Source organism: Helianthus annuus, chromosome 16 (assembly GCF_002127325.2).
Source record: "Helianthus annuus cultivar XRQ/B chromosome 16, HanXRQr2.0-SUNRISE, whole genome shotgun sequence".
NCBI classification, from domain to species: Eukaryota; Viridiplantae; Streptophyta; class Magnoliopsida; order Asterales; family Asteraceae; genus Helianthus; species Helianthus annuus.
This window is the reverse complement of record NC_035448.2, coordinates 118973847-118984259: the sequence shown is the minus strand read 5'-3', so window position 1 is coordinate 118984259 and position 10413 is coordinate 118973847. Positions and strand designations below refer to the sequence as shown.

The window sequence follows — 10413 nt, the reverse complement described above, 5'->3', positions numbered from 1 at the left end:
TCTTTCAATAATCTGACCCTTTAGGATTGTATCCTTGCTGACTCAAACTACTGGGTTGAAGGTAACGTCACCTTCAAAAGAGGGGCCTACTACAATGACTAAGATAACCTCTTAAAAGTGCAAAAGTGCGGAAATAATCAAAGGTTACACTAAAAGCAAGTCGGATCCAAGTGATTCATCTTGTCTATCTGTTTTTACTTTTATTTTATTTTTCAACATTTTAGTTAGTTTTATTTTTCTAGTTTGAAAACATTTTTTCTAACTTTTTGATTTGATTAGACGTTGAGGATAAACCGGTATTAAAAGCTCTTGTGTCCTTGGACGACCTCGGTATCTTACCAACACTATACTACGCTCACGATGGGTGCACTTGCCCATATGTGTGTTTAGTGTTAGTAAATATCGTGTTTTATAAATTTAAAACTTGGCTAAAAAAGTGTTACAGGGCTTAAAATATACATTAAAAATATATAACACTTCACACGCATCAAGTTTTTGGCGCCGATGCCGCGGATACAAGGATTTTAAGAAAGTTAGGAATCAATGGCCTAATCGTTTTTTCTAATTTTTCTGTTTTTTTTAGGATTTTCTAGATTTTTCAGTTTCTGCAGAGCTTAGCACGGGTCGTGCCTGGTCAGACACGGGCCGTGCCCAGCATTGTTACTGGCAGTTTTTATTTTCCGAGTTACAGAGAGTTGAGCACGGGGCCGTGTCGGTGCAACACAGGGCCGTGTCGAACTCCCCAGTAACAGGGATCCGGAAAACAATCACTATATCTCCGACTACGGACCGTGTTCATCTGAACACGGGGCCGTGGTGAAGCTTCTGACCAACGTTCTTTTTGTTTTTATTGCAGGACTAGGAACCCAGGCGCCACATCTGAACTCTCCACGTAGTGTATTAGCTCCAGTTCTAGTAGAGACGTAAAAGAACCCCTAGACGAACCCAAACGCTTTCTAAGAAAAAGACTTAAAGCTAAACACCAAGAGAAAGTTTCGGGGGACCCACTTCCAATGGCGGACCAACGTACCCACATGGATTACCTACGACCCACCGTGGGTAATCTCGGCGCCACTATCAATGCACCAAATGTCGAAGCCAACAACTTCGAGCTTCGGCCGCATTTGATACAAATGCTTCAAAACTCCGCAACCTTCCATGGGCTTGCGGACGAGGATCCCCATCTACATATTACTAATTTCTTAGAAATATGTGATACCTTTCGGATGAATGGAGCATCAAACGACGCCTTTCCATTTTCACTAAAAGACCGAGCTAAGGCTTGGCTTAATGCCCTCCCAGTTGGCTCGGTAAACACCTGGGATGAACTAGCCCAAAAATTTCTATATAAGTACTTCCCTCCTGCTAAAATGGCTAAATTAATGACTGAAATTAATACATATTCACAAGAGGATGGGGAATCCTTATATGAAACTTGGGAAAGGTTCAAGGAGCTACTAAGAAAGTGTTCTCATCACGGTCTTGCGGTATGGCAACAGGTATCCACTTTTTACAATGGGTTGTTGCCACACACAAGACAAACACTTGACTCTAGCTCCGGGGGACTTTTAGGTAATCATCGCCCAAGCGAAATATATATTCAAATTGAGGAAATTGCTCAAACCAATTTTCAGTGGCACACTCCCCGAGGCAATAAATCTATTGCCCCGGGCGCCCATAAGGTTGATGAAAGCACTTCTTTACAAGCTCAAATCGAGGCCCTTTCTTCGAAAATCAAAAAGCTAGAAATGGCAAAAACGGTCTCGATCATGGCTTGTGAAGGGTGTGGTGGGCCACATGAAAATTGGAGTAGTATGAAAGAAGTAGATGATCAAACAGAGTCGGTAAACTACATTGATAATAGACTTAGGCCGTCGGGTCCTCCAACGGGTACCTACAACCAAGGATGGCGTAACTACCCTAACCTTGGTTGGAGAGAACCCGGCAATAATAGTAACCAACAAAATCAACGAACAAACTTTCAACAACCAAGAATTGAGTCACAAAATTTCTCTCAACAACAAAGTGGACGAGAAAGGCTTGAAGATACTGTATCTCGCCTCATCTCCGACACCGAAAAGAAAAACTCGGATCGATTTCAACAATTGGAATCGAATTTTAGAAATCAACAAGCTAGTATACAAAACATTGAAAAGCAATTAAATCAAATAGCTCAAAATTTCTCCAAGAGACCACAAGGCGCGTTACCAAGTAATATTGAAACCAACCCAAAGGCGCAAGTACATCTCATCAGGGGCGGACCCACATTGAGTGGGTCGGGGTCCACGGAGCCCAATCTTTTTTAAAAAATTAGTAGATTCGGTATGTTAATTTTTGTATGGACCCCATAAAAATATTTAGTTGGACCCCATAGTATCAAAAGCAAAGTTGTTGTGGTGGTTAATCCCTTGTTTGCTAACAAAGAGGTCCTGGGTTCAAGTCTAATACCAGCCAATTTTTTTGTTAAAATACACTTTTAAAATGTTAAAATGAATGAAAATTTACTCAATTTATGCCTTTTGCTTAGACATGTGTTTTTTTTATTTATTTATCTTTTTTTAAAGGTTCCAAGCTCAATAAATCACCCCGACTCGACCCAAACGACGACCGACCCGAAAATTCTATAGTTTGGGTGTAAAAAATCCAAGTATCGAAAAAACTGGACCCCATTGAAAAAAAATCCTGGGTCCGCCACTGCATCTCATCACCTTGAGAAACCGTACCGTGGGTCCTGAAGAGGCTCCGTTACCACCAACTGAAAGAAGCCAATCGAGCCAAACCGCAACTCCACCCACGCCCCAACAAGAAAAGGCTTCTCCACCAATTCAAGAGCCTACTAAGACTCCTCCGGTTCCATACCCCGGTCGGTTAATTCGTCAAAAGACCGATGAACAATTCGCAAAGTTCGAAAATTTACTAAAACAATTGCATGTCAATATTCCATTTATCGAAGTCCTAACTTAAATGCCTAAATATTCAAAATTTATGAGAGACTTACTCACTCATAAAAGGAAAATTGAATCATTGCAATTAGTTAATTTAGACGAAGAATGCTCCGCCTTACTACTCAACAAACTCCCGCAAAAGAAGCTTGACCCCGTAAGCTTCACAATTCCTTGCTCGATTGGGGAATCCCCCGTTCGTAATGCACTAGCCGATCTCGGAGCAAGCATCAACCTCATGCCCTCATCAATGTTCAACTGACTCGGCTTAAAGAAAACAAGCCCTACAAAAATTAGCATACAACTTGCCGATAGATTCGTCAAATATCCACAAGGTGTCGCTGAAAATCTACTGGTCAAAGTCGGCGAATTTGTCTTTCTGGCCGACTTTGTCATACTAGATATGGAGGAGGATGCCGAAGTACCACTCATCCTAGGGAGGCCATTCCTAGCTACGGCCCAAGCAGTGGTAGATATGAATGATGGAACACTAACATTAAGGATTGGGGACGAGGAAATGAAGTTTCGAGTTGGGAAAAGAGTAGAAGACGAAGACCCGGTCAACTACATGAAGGTTATTGACTGAAGTTTGGATGATGCTCTCCGACGGTGTAGCATGGGATGCAAAACATCCCTCTTGGGTAACATATGACCAGGCTTTGGGTCTAGCCAAGGACCCTTATAAACGTTGCGCACCACGGAGGCATTCCGCGGAACTGTCCTTAGTTTATTTTAGATTAATTTTTTACGTTTTCTAGTTTCGTTTTAATTTTCAGGAATAAAACACACTCAAGAATGATGAAGGATAACAAGGAAAACTTGCACCAGTACCCCATGCACAAAAACAGGACGTCCCGAAAATTTTTCTTCGTTAGAGCAAGTTCAGCACGGGCCGTGCCCGCCCAACACGGCCCCGTGCTGCACAATCTGCAAGAAATGCCCAGTTCAGGTAACTGGACACGGGGCGTGCTCACTGAACACGCCCCCGTGCCCAGGCTTCTGTTTCTTTTTATCAATTTTCGTTACTGGCGATCTGAACATGGGGCCGTGCCAGGACACCACGGGGCCGTGTCCAGACGCCCAGTATCATAAATTTTTGCTTTTTCACACCTTTTTACACATTCAATCAATCTAAAAACTTATTTTTGGGACACATTGAAAACAATGTGTAATTTAAGTGTGGGGGAGATGCTAAATCCTTGAATTTTGCAAGTCCTAATTACAAGTCTTGCACAAAACTCTATTGGAACCGCTAATCACCCCAAATTTTTTTTCAAAAATTTCCATTTTTTTTACTTGTCTAGGTTTAATTTGGGAATTTCAAGTTCTAAAAAGTTATATTTTTTACAAATTTACAACCGATAGCGTCGTGATAAAAAGAACCAACATAAGAAAATTATGAAACGACATGTCAAGTTTAGTTAAAATTTGATTATATATACTTGATCACATGAAAAAAAGTCATTCCCACAAAAGTGAGTTTTGAGCCTTTATTGAGCATACAAATACATATCTTTAAACTAAATGCTCATTTTTCATTTCTTGTGTGAATAGCCGCTTGGTTCTTACGACTCTAGAACTTGCCAAGACGATACATTCCTGGTCCTTACCAACTAACACCCGAGTAAGTAAATGACGGAGGCATTAGGACTAACCCTTTTTATTTGTACACCATTATTTTTCTTTTTTTTTACCACGTACCCAAAATCCCCCTAGTTAACCCCTTTGAGCCTAAACCTTTTCATTTCTTAACCCAAAACAAACACCCTTTTATCCACCAAAACCCTTTTTCATTTTAAACCCTTTATTTTAGTAACAAAGCTCGGTTTTTCTTATGACTTGCCTATGAAAAAAATGATGATGATGAAGCCAAAAGAAATAAGCAGACAAGTCTATCAAAAAGTAATTTGTTTGAAGAAAGGCTTCATCAAAATAAAAAGTTACAAAATAATAACAAGTCTTACAAAAAACCGATGCTTTTTACGTCTTTCGCCCTTTTACTAACCACTAACCCAACCACCTACCTTCAACCCAAGCCTAACCCTTCACCCCAAAAGTCCTCTTGATATTTACAAAGATATATAGTTAAAAAGGAGGAGGATTGATTGCTTGGCAAGCTTATGGTAGGAGTAAGTTCCATGCTGCGCTCGAGTGATTCACTAAAATACATCTTCGGCCGAGTGTTGAGTGATCCCCCGTGAGGTATGTGAACATGTATATAAATGGAATTTTAAAAAGGCATGTTATGCCCTAATAAGTAATTTATCTTATGTAATGTTTTTAATAAATCATGATGAATAGGATTGTAAATAAATAAAAATAAAACTTAATAAAGAATCTTGGAAATCCCGACACTCTATGACAAGCCCAAAAAACCTTCTCTTCTACCCATTCAATTTGGGAGTGTAAAAGCCACATTATAAAGAGTTTTGCTTGAGGACAAGCAAAGATTCAAGTGTGTGTATTGTGGGGGGGGGGGTTGATGTGCACAAAATACAACATATAAATTACATCAATTGTGGCATAAAACTAACCATTTTTTAGTACTAATGTTGGAAAAAGTGTGTTTTTGTCTTCCTTTTGTATTTTCAGGATTAAATGAGCTCAAATGAATAAAAGAAGCAAAAAGGCAGCTAAATCTAACAAATATACAAGAAAAGGAACAAACGTGGCATGCCCGACCCCTTGACAGCATCTTCCAAAGCAAAAACAAGTGAACAGAAGGCTGAACACGCCCCGTGCTCAATAAGCATGGGGGCGTGCCCAAGTGTCAGCAGAAAAGACAAAGTTGAAGAAGCTTCTATCACCCACCACGGGGGCGTGCCCAGCGGACACGGGGCCATGGTCAACTCTAAGATTCGCATAATCTGAGGAAATCTTGATAGTACAAATACGTTTCTGCACACGGGGTGGTGCTCAGTGGACACGGGGGCGTATCAACTGTTGATGCACGAATGTCTAAAGCCTACGTCTTAGTCTTAGTCAAGCTTGTATAGGGTCTAGGGGTCAAATATGTGAATTATGTATAGTATAGGGGCTGTTTTTTAATGTTTATGTTGTTATGGGCTGATTCCGCTCGAAATGACATTGTGTCATTTGGAGCGAAATCAGTTGCTTCTGATTCCGCTCGAAATGACACGATGTCATTAGGAGCGGAATTAGACCCCTATATATAGTTGTGATGTTTTCTCATTTGGTAATTGAATGTCGAATGTGTAGCCGAACTGCTGCCGAATTTTTCTGAGAAGTATTAATGAGAAAACGTGTTTAAAGTGATCTGCATTCTATTTCTACTCCATTCTCTTTGATTCAAGTTGTTTGTGTATTTCCGCTGCATAAACAGTGGTGTTCATGCTCTGATTGACTCATTTGATCGTCAATAACGATCCTACAATTGGTATCAGAGCTAGTTATGAGCTAGAATACCAGAATCAAAGCTTTTTTACTATACTTTTTGAGTTTCTAGACATTGCCACGGACAAAATGGACTGAACTTTGGACATATTGTGTAAAATTGACAATTAACAAACCCTTGAGAGTTTCAGCATAAAATACGGCTTAAAACTGGTTAAAAATGGCTCGAAACCTGATTCCGCTCGAGTGAGCATTTAGTTGATTCCGCTCGAACATTTGGAGCGAAATCAGGTTTTTCATTTGTCAAGTTCTGATTCCGCTCGAGCATTTGGAGCGAAATCAAAGTGTTTGACTGAATCTGTGATTCTGCTCGAGGATTCATCTGATTCCGCTCGAAATTCATTTGTGATTCCGCTCCAGAGGTAATTCCGCTCGGAATTACCTGTTGATTTCGCTCGAAAATCACAACTTTTGATTCCGCCCGAGACTAAATTCTAATTTCGCTCGAAATTTAAAATTGTAATCCCGCTTGAAAATTATTTTTAAGTGTAAAATCATGGTTTGAAGGTTTAAGTCCGTTTTGTTCGTGATATCGTGTTGGGAATTCAGTATGTGTAGAAAGTTTTTCAGTAAAAGTAACCTGTTTGTCAAAAAGTTAAAAATTTTTCAGAATTTGTCGCCTAAAATGGAAAATCAAGATTTTTACAACCTTTTTGCGGGTAGCGGCATGACGGCAACACAAAGTCCGGCAAGCATAGTTCAAAATGTCAACATGGAGAATGAGCTAGGAACAATGCAGAAACTGCCAAAGCTTATGAACTTTGATGAGTATGCCCTTGTAAGACCCTAATACGTATTTGACTAAAAGTCGCAGCGGAAGTTCAAGCCATAAACTTTCTTTCATTATAAACACCTTAACTTATTTAAAAATTAACTTTAACATAACTCTTTCACATAAATCCATCAATCGACTTATTTACTAAGTAAAAACATAGCTTATGTTTACTACATTATATACATCAACGTTCCCGTACAATCTCACTAGTGACTCGATCCTCGATCTCTGTTCCTTGATGATCCGCGTGACTCGTACTACCTGCGCTCACCACATTAAATTCATAACATTAGTACGCATTATAAACATACAAGATTTATTCACGTTTACTTTTTGTTCCGTTAACTCTTTACATCCCAGCTTTCCATCTGATCGTACATTCCGTGGTGAGACTTTCTCATTGTACCTGCGTTACACTTCGTTCACAAGGCACACTATTATTATCGTCAATACTCAATTTCATTGAATACATGCGTATATACTTTCATACATACTTACATATGTGCATCCGTTCACACATAACTACTTACAAATCTACGTACCTACATTCATACGTACGTTCCTACATACGTGCATACCTACATACATACACGCATACATGTCTACATACATACCTATTACATGCCTTCTCACAACCCTACATACGTGCACACACTTTCGTACATACTCACTTGGATATATATATACACCTGCACATACTACCTACATACACACCTACATACATACATACATACATTCATACATACCACTTATATTCACACATACATACATACATACCTTCATACGTATCTACTTAAGGAAATTCTTAACTTAGAATCCCACATTTAGGTACCATATTACTACATATTCTTTAGGATCCCACATTTAGGTACCATATTACTACATATTCTTTAGGATCCCACATTTAGGTACCATATTACTACATACTCTTTAGGATCCCACCTTTAGGTACCATATTACTACATATTCTTTAGGATCCCACATTTAGGTACCATATTACTACATATTCTTTAGGATCCCACATTTAGGTACCATATTACTGCATACTCTTTAGGATCCCACATTTAGGTACCATATTACTACATACTCTTTAGGATCCCACCTTTAGGTACCATATTACTACATACTCTTTAGGATCCCACCTTTAGGTACCATATTACTACATATTCTTTAGGATCCCACATTTAGGTACCATATTACTACATACTCTTTAGGATCCCACATTTAGGTACCATATTACTACATACTCTTTAGGATCCCACATTTAGGCCCCCTACCCGTCGGCGACGCCCTCTAGTTTCTTTATTTGCAGTTTTCTGCAGGTTCGTTTCGTCGTCCGTACGCACTAAAACGCACGTAACTTTCGAACCGTTTACCCGTTTAACCTCCCGTTTCTTCCTACATGCTTGTAAATTCACATCCTATCGAATGAACTTAAAATCCCATAACCGCCTTAAGGAAAATCTTAACTTACACGCTATCGGCTTATTACCCTCTTACCCACAATTCGACCCGTTCATGCATTCATCAACGTAACTTGTTTGTTTTACCATAAACTCTTATAAAACTAATAATATCAGTGACATCTATCATAAAATAATAAGTTCTTAGACATTTTGCATCCTCTTAACACATTATCGTTCATATACTTAGTTTTGACCCGTTAAGGGTATTTGCGCGTTAAATGGTTTATGACATACCAAGACCATACTCTTCGCTTCCATACTTGTCCAAGACATTACACTAATCAATAACTTGCTTCTAAACTACTTATTAAGATCGTTTGCCCAAAATACCCATCAAGGGCATTTTGGTCAACTTTAATCCCATCATTTACGACGAAAGCCTTTCCTACATATTTAACCTCAAACATCATGTTTAATTAATTTCAACACTTTATTACTTACTTGAACTAAGAAGTGATTACGGAAATCACTTACCTTGAGCGTCCAAGTTCAAGCATAGGTTCCATGCTTTCTTTTGACCCATTAGCCTCCGTGCTTGAGCCCGTAGACATGCTATCTATCCTTACATGACCATACATTGATACCCTTGTTAGTAAACAAGGCCACACAAAGCATCAATCACAATAAATCTATGCTCAACAATTGACTTTCATTAATGGATTTCTTGCAACTCATAGCATAGATTAACAATGAGATCCTTTCTACTCGCATAATATAAACACGCCATTACATATCTTGCTATAAATATTTCGTGCATCACTTTGACTTCCTAAACCGTACGTTTATGATAAGAGATCTACCTCACAGCATTCCTACCATTGTTGACTTTCCAGAAAGTCAACTATCAAGCATTTCAACTTCCAACTTGGACACACATTCATTCACAAATTAACATGTTAGAATATAGTCATTATGCCATCTATGCTTCATACTCATTTTGTAGGACATATTTGGCCGCATAATCAAATAGTTACACATACACATATACATACGATTCCGTTCATATCAACATCTTTATAGTTAACGCCAATATCAATTAAGTTTACTCTTTTCTAGGATTCTCATTCGTTCCATAACCATTCTTAAGTTGAAACTAATACGATCAAACATTCCATATATATTCATCACATCATTCAAGCGTATGGTACGAATTTCACATATTATTGTCATTTAGGCATTTCATCAAACACCTTGTGTGCGTACTACCATCTAAGCTTAATGTACAACTAATTCATGCATATCCTTCTAACCTCATACATAATTCACCAAAATTCTTCCTTCTAATCATCATGAATCATTTCTACATAATCATTAAACATACTAGAATCACATTTCTTTCAATTCCTCTAACAAGAATCTACCATGCATGCCAAAATACATCAATATTAAGCAAGAATTGGACATGGGTGATCATTCAAGTTGTTATCATCACCATAACCAAATGGGTTTCACATATAAACATCAAATTAACCCAAATCTTACATAACCCATGTTCTATATGGTGTTTCTAACCCTTATACATAATCAATTTCATATTATCTCACGGATTAGAGCATAACCCACTTCACCCATGATCACCAATCTTAAATTTAAAACATACCTTATGATCTCCTCATGTTGGTGATCATTAATCCATGCTCGGTTATAGATTTAAGCATCATTTAGCCTTTCAATTTGGATGATCTTTCATGTTTAGGGTTTGGAGTTCTTGAGAGCTCCTGATGCTTCACGAACACACACGCATGTGTGTTTGTGTGTGTGTGTTGATCTTTTAATTAGTAAACAACTTTCATTTGTTTCCACTTTAGCCCCTCGG

The 10413-nt window shown here is 38.6% G+C and overlaps 1 non-coding gene across 1 annotated transcript; it reads right to left on the bottom strand.

Moving 5' to 3' along the window:
• Positions 1–1376: 1376 nt before the first annotated feature.
• Positions 1377–1483, bottom strand: LOC118488555. The gene has a single exon (XR_004885099.1). It is a non-coding gene; the product is annotated as a small nucleolar RNA R71 (small nucleolar RNA).
• Positions 1484–10413: the final 8930 nt, after the last annotated feature.